This window comes from Papaver somniferum, chromosome 11, assembly GCF_003573695.1.
Source record: "Papaver somniferum cultivar HN1 chromosome 11, ASM357369v1, whole genome shotgun sequence".
Taxonomy (NCBI): Eukaryota; Viridiplantae; Streptophyta; class Magnoliopsida; order Ranunculales; family Papaveraceae; genus Papaver; species Papaver somniferum.
In genome coordinates this window covers 109,880,472-109,891,201 of record NC_039368.1, presented here as the reverse complement: position 1 = coordinate 109,891,201, position 10,730 = coordinate 109,880,472, and positions in this window count along the sequence as shown.

Here is a 10,730-nt window from a genome sequence, read left to right as displayed (position 1 = left end):
GGATCATGTTCCATAAATTCTAGGCTACTAGCTCCCACCAACAACTTATGTTGGCCTTTGGAATTTCCCCGGATGTGTTCAATCCAAATAGAAAGGGAAAATTCTTAAAAGGAGCACAAGAATTTGAAGAACGTATAATTTTATACTCTTGAATATCTAAAGTATTTTTATAATACTTGAAATATATTTCTATCTTTGGGAAGTCCCTGACAAAAGTTTTTGAAAAATATTTTCAGAACCTCTAGGTCATACTGTTTCGGAAAAACTCTTATGTTATTTCCAAAAGTGTATATTTTCACAAATAAAATACCGCGATTAGGTATTTCATTCTTGGAAACCAAGTTTGAATTATTATATAAACCATCTTTTGGACCGATACTCTTATATGTTTTGTTTGCGGTCAAAGATGGGTTAAAATACTATTGACATTGAATCTCAACTTCGAAAACTTGAGACCTTTCCAGTTGAGTTCAAGTGCTATTTCTCAAACGAACATAAAAAGAATCATATTTCTTTTGAGCTTATGCTTATGTTAATGGGAGATTTTGAAGTCGCTCGTGATCTTTTGGAAACTGCAGTAGTGAATGAGAAACTGCTCGAATCTAACCTCTTGAAGTCGGCTGTGGAATTGAATCTTCTGAAACAAAGACTCAATCATCTGAAAGAGAAGAGAAGACTCAAGAATCAAAACACCGAAGAATCTTCGGTAAATAATGAGAGGTATTCTAGAGATTAAGTTATTTGCTGTAATACTTAATCAGTAAAATAGACATCAGTTTTTGATTTCTTTCAATGATTGTATCGGTCTATTATGAATAAAATTATTTGATTTATAATTTTTCTTGTGATAGTTTTCGGTTTAATAGCATGTGCTTGAATTCTTTTATCTTATTGCTATGTATGTTTACGGGATATTTGATTTCGGTTTTCTAACCTTGATATTCGATCTCATAATTTTGTGAACCCTTGTGGTTTAGGTGACTTTTTGATTTAGCAGGATTAAGTTCTAGCCCATGTTGGTAGGATTTATCAAAGTCACAATATGTTGAATCAGTTTTGGTTTAGCATAAAAGCATATGTGTTTCAGCGGTTTTCAACTTTTGCTTGAAATTGTTAAAACCGATTTTCAACCTTTCTCTGGTAAAGGTTGGTTGTTGTTATTCTTCTGTTTTTGCATAAGGATGACAACATGATGATATTTCGATATCAATTCTCCCTGGACGAAGATGCAAACTTATTGGATAAGTGGGTGCGAAATTTGAGGTAACGAGTTTGTTAGTTAATCGTTTTCCTGTTTAAGAAAAGCCTGAGTTTATTTCATATATATTTATTGCTTTTTCTTAACAAAATTCGGTACAATTGATGTTTATTCCATCATATGTGTATGGATGTGTGTTTGATTCAATTGGTTCCGGTTGAGAAAAACTATTGTTATCTTGCTTTATTGTGTGGTATCAATTGTTTAGGCTTACAAAATTTCGGTGCAATTTCGGTGCTTTAATGTATATGTTGTTTCAATTGCTTCCGGTTGAGGTGAATAATTATGCAAATTGATTTAATTGGTTTATATGAATTATTTATGGCTTGACGAAAGAAAAGGTTTACGGGATGAGTTGTTTAGTCCAATTCGATTCTGGATAAGAGAAACTAAGTTAATTATGATCTTAGTTAGACTTATCGAAGTGAGATTTCGGTTATTCAAGTCTAATCAAATGCCTTAACAAGAAATTCTAGTCAACTAACCTAGTACTTGTCTTGTTTAAAATTGAAAGGTCTAAGTTTATGGATAATTAGAACCTGATGAGATAAATAGAGTCATCTTTATTTTGGTCTTATCGAATAAGCGATTGTTTTTGTATAATCGGTTTAGCAAAGGAACTAAGGTGCTTAGTTGATTTTTGGTTTGCTAAACTAAAATGGAAAAAAAATTTCGGACAATTGTTTCCTTGGTAACATATCAAAATAAAACTACTTGTAGTTTTGGTTTTGATATTGGTTATCAGAACATGGTGTGTGGAACCCTCGTGCTTAACTCTATAGATTGCAAGTCTATTTTGAGATTTGTCAGATTTTTTTCGTGTTGTCCTTTATTTTTTCATTTCTTTGTCATTTTGTGACAAAAAGGGGGATAAATATATGGAGTAAACAAGTGATATTGGCATTGATTTTATATTGATTGGTATCACTAAGGAAAAGAACATTGGTGGTTAAACATTTATTTAAACGAAAGAGTGAAAGCACAGACTAAGGGGGAGTAACATACAATATTAAGTGGTATAACAAAGATGTGAGGGTTGAAAATCTACCTATATTCCTTAGGGGGAGTATTAGTTTTGTTATTATAATGTCAACAACGATATTTTTGAGGATTGAATGTATGCAGATTATTGTGTTGTTGGATTCGGGAATCAAGCGTATGTGTAATGGATTCTTGTAATTTCTTTATCCATATGATATAAGAGTTTTGTCACTAAAATTGATAAAGGGGGAGATTGTTAGAGCATATCTCGGTTGAACCCACCAAGCGCTGGTATGTCAAGTTTGGTTGTCATATTTTAGTGAATCAAAACTCATGTTAAGAGTCGCTTGATTATGTACTAGAGTCAACTTCGTATAGGTTATCTTGAAAGTATTAGGATAATGAGACTTTACAAGTATTGCGAAGACTTTAAGATGTGAAGAAGCAAGGAGATACAACGACAACGTCGTCCTTCCACTTGAGGTTAGTGATATTTGACTTGAACTGTTTCATTCCCTAATGTATCTTTCAAGTCGTCCATATTGAAAACAAAACTGTGAAGCATGATTGAACTGTAGATAGACATAGTATTAAGGAATACAATACGAGGTTTATTGCTTAACCATTAAACTTTGTAGATAAGACATCGCCATAATCGTTTGAATGCTATTGTGATTATCTATGTGTATGAGGTGAGGATTTCATCCTAAGGAACAATGTTTACATGTGTTCTAAGGAAGTAAATTCATGAACTTGGTTTGTGAATCGAAAAGGAAATCGCCAGGTGTTATTGGTGTTTTTATTCTTTGCATATCTTTTGAACAACCAATATGTGTGATTAGTATAACCGTTCATGACTGTTTGCGTTCTTGGTAAAACTATTCACAAAGGCCTGACTTATGTTTGCGTTCTTGGTAAAACTATTCACAAAGGCCTGACTTATGTATTGGTATGACTTTTATTAGTGAAACCAATCTTAAGTAATCACCTGAAGTGGTATGATCGAGTTTGTGATTTTATGTCTGACCAAATCTGGGTAAAGGGTGAAGTACATCACAAAGGGTAATCGATCCTTGTATGAGGTGCAAAAGGTTTATAGCAGAAAGGGGAACCAATCCTATGGACATGTGCAACACGTTTTTAGGCAAAGGGGAACCGATCCTATGGACATGTGCAACACATATAAGTTAAATACCATATATATATGGAGAATCGATTCTAGTACCTAGTCAACCAAATTTTGGAAAGCTAGTGTGACTATGCACAGTAATCACATGGAAGATGGAACCGAAAACTAGTTTTGGTAGAACCATTACACCCATGATTTGTGATTGAATGTTATTTGATCAATCACATAGTTCTTGAAAGTCAGATGAACCAATTCTTAACTTGTTTGGAAGTGTACCAAATCGGTTTCAAGGTTGTAAGTATGAAAGAGGACTTACAAAGTAAGGATGTCGACATACTTTGAACACGTGCTGTGAATGTTTATTATTCAATTGTTCAAAGTTATTCCTTAATAGCTAACGGAAGAGAATCCGAGGATCGAAGCATAAATAAGCTAAGAATCTTTTAATTAAGGATTTAATTTCATTTTTAGGAAAATAAGAATTAGTAATGTGCATTTACTAATTAGAGATTTTCTGAGAGATTTCGATCATTCTTTTTGGATAGAGCATTTCTAGGAATTATGGAAACCGAATTTGTGCTTGGATGAATATCTTGAGAATATTTTCGGTTTTGGAAATTCCTTGGTGTCCAAACTTCATAGTCTATAAATACTTGAAGTTTGCATTCTAGCAAACTAATCCTTCGTAACAGCAAACTACCTCTTATTGTGCTGCTACTGGTGAAGTCGCCTATTCGGAGAGGAGAGTAACCTAATTAGGCGAAATCTCTTACGGCCGCTCGGTTTAAAGTCTTCTTTGGGATTGAGAAGCTCTATTAGTACCGTTGGTGGGAAACTAGTTAATTGCGGTTTATCTTTTGTTTTCGATTGATTTGATTGACTAACGGTGGTTGAACTTTGATTTCACCTAGTTTGTTTATTCTTGAGGATCTTCTCTTCTGATATAAGATTCACTCAAACTAGTTCAGAGTTTCGACAGGGATCTTTAGACTGTTTGTATTTCTAAAGACGATCTTGTGATAATCCATTGTTAACAGACTCCGTTCTGTGCGTGATTGATCACAAGGGATTCAAGTGATTGTGTGCAGGTGTTTATTGAAAATTTAAGAAGATTTTAAGACAAAGAAGAGTTTGAAGATTTCTGATTTGGGGTTCATAATCTTGGGTGTGCACAATACTTGTTTCGGTAAAAAGAGGATCCAATTAATAATCGGTTTTATCCTTGTGATAGAATTGATTGATTAATTGAGTAGATCGGCATCAACACAATTCTTTGGATTAAGAGTGTTGATTGCAAAATCTTAACGATTACTTTCGTAATTGAACATAAGATAGATCTAAGGACCTGACGAAGGAGTTTATGTTAAGATAAACAAAAGACCCTTTGTCCAACTCATATCACTTGGTTGAAGAGAATTGATACCAAACAGATTTTTTGTTCCTTTACTGTTTGGAATACGAACCAAAGGAATTGATCCAAGTACGTGACTTATTCATAAGTTGGAGGCGTGGGAATACAGACGGAACTAGGTGAACTATAGGTTTAGTTGCTTGGTCTCAACTATACGAAGTTAGGTGTAATTTTGTGTAGTGGCTTAGTCCTGAGAGTATTCACTTCTGGACAAGGTCCCGGGGTTTTTCTTCATTTACGGTTTCCTCGTTAACAAAATCTTGCTATGTCATTTACTTTTATTTTCCGCATTATAATTGTTTTATTATAATTAAAGTAAATCACACAAACTTTAATTCCTATTTACTTGATAAGTGAATCCTTTTGTGTTTGGTTAAGTCCGAACCTTTTTATCAAGTAAACATACTTCGTTGTCGTATTGTCTCGATCTCGTATCCATAGACGATCACACGAAGTGTGAACCGATTAGTTGCATTGTCTCGACTCAATACATAGACAATCACTTTCGGAGAAATGACTTATAGGTAGGAAATTTTTTAGATTGAGGTATATTTGGGTACCCTCGTCTTTTCATAGCCAAGTCGGCTTAAGAATGGAGCTAAGCTATCATGAGAGGAGCATGAGCCAAGATTAGATCCTTTTAAGCCGTTGATTATCCATGGACCTGTGATTTATATGGTTATGCCACGGAGCCGTCCAAGATTCTGAAGTATCGCACCTTACACTTTGTCCTTGGCTTTCAATAATGACGCGCGCTATGTTATGGACTTGGCCGTGGATGCCAAGGCACGATAATGGCGCGCAGTTTATGCCACGGCCTTGGAAAACCAGGAATCCCAAAATCGAAAATATTCTCAAAAATTAACATTTAAATTACCTAATTTCGGTTTTCCTATTTCCACTTAAATGCCAAACCATATTTCTGAAATCTCTCTTAGAAAACATCTATTATTAGCGTAACATATTAACTAATAATATTTTCCAGAGGATATGCTTTAATTGCTAGTAATTAAAACATATATTATGAAAATCATAATTAAATGTTTTTCAATATTTCGGTATGGGATCACCTTGAGAATCAAGAAATATCTTTGAACAATTAATGATAAGAGTTATGTACATGTTCAAATGATGTCGATATCTAGAAATTTCTCTCAGCAAACCTTAATTCCAAGATCACACAAAATATAAAGTGATCATATGTGAATATTGGAAACTCAATTTTGCTCCTTGGGATCGGTTGTACCATGACTCACAATGTAAGTTGTGACCGGTTATACCATGCTTGCCAAAATAAGTTGTGACTGGTTACACCATGCTTCCCAAAGGTAGCTTGTGATAGGTTACACCTTACTTCCCAAATTAGCTTGTGATCAGATACACCTTCCTTCCAAAAGTATCTTGTGACTGATTAAAACTAACTTCCCAATGTAGCTTGTGACCGGTTACACCTTGCTTCACTAAGTAGATTGTGACCGATTACAACATGACACACACTATAGGATATGACCGGTTATACCTCAATTCTTAACATAAGTTAAGATAGGTTATAACTTGTTATCTTGTATTGGTCATCCAAAAGATATTCAATAAAGAACCGGACCAATCATGATTTCCTTTCGATTACGAAATAAGTTCGTATATGTACTTCCTTTAAATAAATGTTATAAAATATTGTTTCCTAGGATGAATTATCACCTATGGCTTACATATAATCAAGAAACTAAATAAAAATATTACGTTGATGTCGTATTTACGAAGCTTCGTAAGATAAACGTTTATACTTCATAATTTAATAAATTCTTAGACACTTAGATTATAATGATATGACCAAGTCTAATCACTAGAGTATTATATATATACAACTTCACATGTTATTTTTTCAATATAATACGACTTGAAAGATACGTTAGGAATGAAAACAAGTCAAGTCGGTTTTAACTAACTTCAAGTGGAAGGATGATGTCTTCGTTGCAGTCGTTACTTCTTCTCATTCTTCAGGTCTTCGGAGTAATACTTGTACGTCTCAACATTCCTAGACTTTCTAGTCTAACCTAAACAAAGTTGACTCTCATATTTAATCAAGCGACTCTAGATGAGTTTTGATACTAAAATATGACAACCAAACTTGATATACCAACGCTTGGTGGGTTCAACCGATCAATGCTCTAACACACCTATTATGCATACTTCGAAGTTGTGATACAATTGAACTTTGGAGAAGATAATAATACTATGTTTCTGTATAACGAAAATTGAGAATATTTGTTTTCAAAGTTGTTAGCGCTACGGATCTTCAACAAAAACGATGCTGAGTTGAACACGTTCAAGGAGTTTTTGAAGCTTCATTTTTTATATCCATATGTATTGATGATTTTTTCACTAAAATTGACAAAGGGGGATATTGTTAGAGAACTGATCGGTCTAACTCACAAGTGTTGATATATCAAGCTTGTTATCAAATTTAGTTGATCAAAACTATCTCTTGATTTCTTGTCTATAATTAGTCAAGTGTTGGATTAGGATAAAAGTGTGTAGTTAAAAATATGACATCACTGCGTTCTACCGTTTGAAGGTGAAGATCAATAAAATCTTTTGGATAACTTCTTCAATAAAAGGTAAGTGAAGACTGAACCACCTATTTCTCAAGTTATATTCATCCTTCTATCTATCAGACTATGTCGCATGACTAATTAGACTATCGCAATCATATCAAGAATTTCAAATCAAGTTTATCTTAGTAATTCGATCTCGAAATATATATGACTAGGCTTAATGAACATTTTTTCATACTTGATGAATTTCGGTTAAGAATAATTTATTATTTATAATCTAAATCGTGATTCAAGATTATCATTCGAAAATAGCATGGGACAGTTATATGTGTCATTGATGTTATTTGGGAATGTTTCGAATTAATTTAAATAAAAATATAAAACTACTGTAAATCTGGATACAATACAATATGCATACAAATTTCACATATTGGGAGAACTTTTATATGTCCGGAGCCTCAATACATGTACTCAGTATTCGTACCGGCGTAGCTATAGTTTGGCAGCAAATTGTTTTGGTACGCATACCCGGTATCCATACCATAAAAAGTTTGTTTCTCGTGAACCAGGAATGGTACGCATACCTAGTATGCATGCCGTAAAAGAACTGTTGGTTTTGAAACCGGTGTTGTATCTATACCCGATATGCAAACCGGAAAAGCTATGAGTTCATGAATTTGCTTTTGTCTTAAGGGTAGACATACCCGGTACATGTACTATGACAAAAATAGTCATGAACAAGGTAGAGTACACGTACTTGCCTGTCAAATATTTTCAGACGCACAAAAATTGTTTCTGTTAGATAATTGGCATTTGAATAAATCTCTAAAAACACTATATAGACATGATTGATCACATTATAACCTATGGTTATGACTCAATCTTAAAGTCCTAAGTGTTATATGAAAATGGTTAAGCTTATGGTTCAATCGACTAGTTTCGGTTAACCGTCCATGAACAATGTCTTTGTACACGGTTCGGTTATGGTTCATCCTAGACAGTGTGTATATCTTGGCATGTTAATCTCATTTCAAAGATTCACCTAACAGTGGATATTTTTTTCTTGGTTCCAAAGATATCTTAGCTTAAACCTAAACCAACCTATATTTTGGAAGTCTATATAAGGCATAACCTCAATCAACTGGGATTTTTTAATCCCCAACACTATCTTTGTGTAACCTAGTTGTAAACTAGAGTCATCCTCTCCCTCAAACCCTTCTAGGATTTAGCGACTAAAAATACTTCACCTAGGGATTCGTGAAGCCAGGTCCAACTATCTTTATCTTGATAGTTCGAGTATCCAGATCTTGTTTTGATTGTTGAGATGCTCACTCAAACAAGATAGATAGAAATCACAAAGTTCTCTTCGTCTCAGACTTTCTGATTCCACGGGTTTAATATTTGTAAGGTGAATAAGAATCTAGGCTGCTCTTTTGGATTCATAAGACTGGATTTTGAGGTTAGCTAGACTTTTACTATTGTTATCGATTTCCAGTGTCGCCTTGATCTACAATCAAAAAGGAAATCACATATAGGTTTATCTGTTGGAGGCAGATTGGTTCAAAGTCTTCAATTGAGTTGAAACAAATCTTAGGCTGTAAAGGACGTCAACTAAGGGAATCGATTGTGCGGAGTCCTTTTGGGATTCAAGAGGCGCTATGAGCACGACTATAACTGAATTGCTGTGAAGGCTTAATTCAGTCTCAACTACATTCCAGTGCGAAGTTATTTGTAGTAGGCTAGAGTCTGTAGCGGTTTAATACAGTTTGGTGTTCAATCTGGACTAGGTCCCGGGATTTTTCTGCATTCGCGGTTTCCTCGTTAACAAAATTTCTGGTGTACTTGTTATTTCTTTTTCGTGTTATATTGTTTATCTTTAAAATTGAAATATCACAGGTTTTACGTAAAACAATCAAAGTAGATATATCCATCCTTGGTTTTTGGATACGACTTCATTGATTTTTGGATATTGATATTTGGAATCGTCCAATTACTCTCACACGTAAATCATGTTCGCGGACTAGTCTCTGTAACTTTCTGATTGTGAGAGAAAGAGATATATATTTAAATATTATTCATTGATTGAGATTCATTAAGTTGAACTCTCATAATTGTATTTAAGTTTGTCCATACATGTTTCCTAAGAAAACGTTAGTGGAGTATTTTGGTACCCCGGTGTTTTCAGTTGGTATCAGAGCAGGCAAACACGTTTAAGACCTAATAAGTTTGTATTTGAATCAATCTGACTATATGGACAGAGACGAAATCTTCTAATAAACGTACCACCAGTTTGGAAAACACTGTTGTTAAAAGTGTCTGAATTTTTAAACTCTCTCATACATAAACATTATGTTCCCGTAAAACAGTGGAATATTGATAAGTGTTATCACTATTATCTTACTGATGAGTCTGACTCAGAAGAAAAACGGGAAGCAGCCAAAGAAAGTAATGAAATTTTAAAACATGTAGGATTTCAGTCTTCTGAGGTCAATTGGCTAAAACACAAAGTCAATACTCTCATTGGTATTATTTCTGAACATGATTCCAAAACAAGGATTTTTCTTGAAGAACATGTTAGAGCATTGCTCAGTCGAACTCGCATGCGTTGCTATCTCAAGCATGTTTGTCAATGTTAGTGATCAAAACTATAAGTCTTGATTTCTAGTCTATTATAGCTAAGTCTCGGACTATGATAGAAAGTGTTGTTGAGCTCAAGGACTTCATGGCGATTCATCATACAAGTAGAAGAACTACTCAAGGAACCGGTGGAACTTCTCGACAAAAAGGTATGTGAAGAGTTGAATTTATCTATCACTCAAAAGTCTATCTACTCTATTTCCTAATCTTTGAGACAATAAGTCGTATGCTATATATATATATAGACTTGGATTACACACATTTGGTATTTCGAGCCGAGTATACCTCGCCTATCTATATCTCGAAATATGTGTTGGTAAGATTTTCGCTTCGATCAAGTTTATCTTTACCTAGTGACGAGAGTCATGATATGTTTCAATCATCTTTAAAATTGCTTTGAGTGGTGTAACAACTATATAACGTCCTCTAAGAATATTTCAATGATTGAAATGAGAGTTTAGATTACATAACCAATGGTGGACATAAGCATTGTTGTGGAAACACATTTATGTGTAAGTCATATTCCTTGAACCAAAGTTTGCGAATTTTGTTGATCAAGAGAACCGGAAGAATGGCGTGAGCCAAGTCCGCGAACTGCCGAAGTTCTCAAACCCGAGAATTTCTGATGCAGTTGACAAACTACTAGCGTGAAGCTAAGTCTGCGAACTCAGTCCGCGAACCGGCGAAGTTCTCATACCCGAGAATTTCTGCTGGAGTTTGTAAACTCTGCCCGGTAACTTAAGTCTGCGAACATAGTCT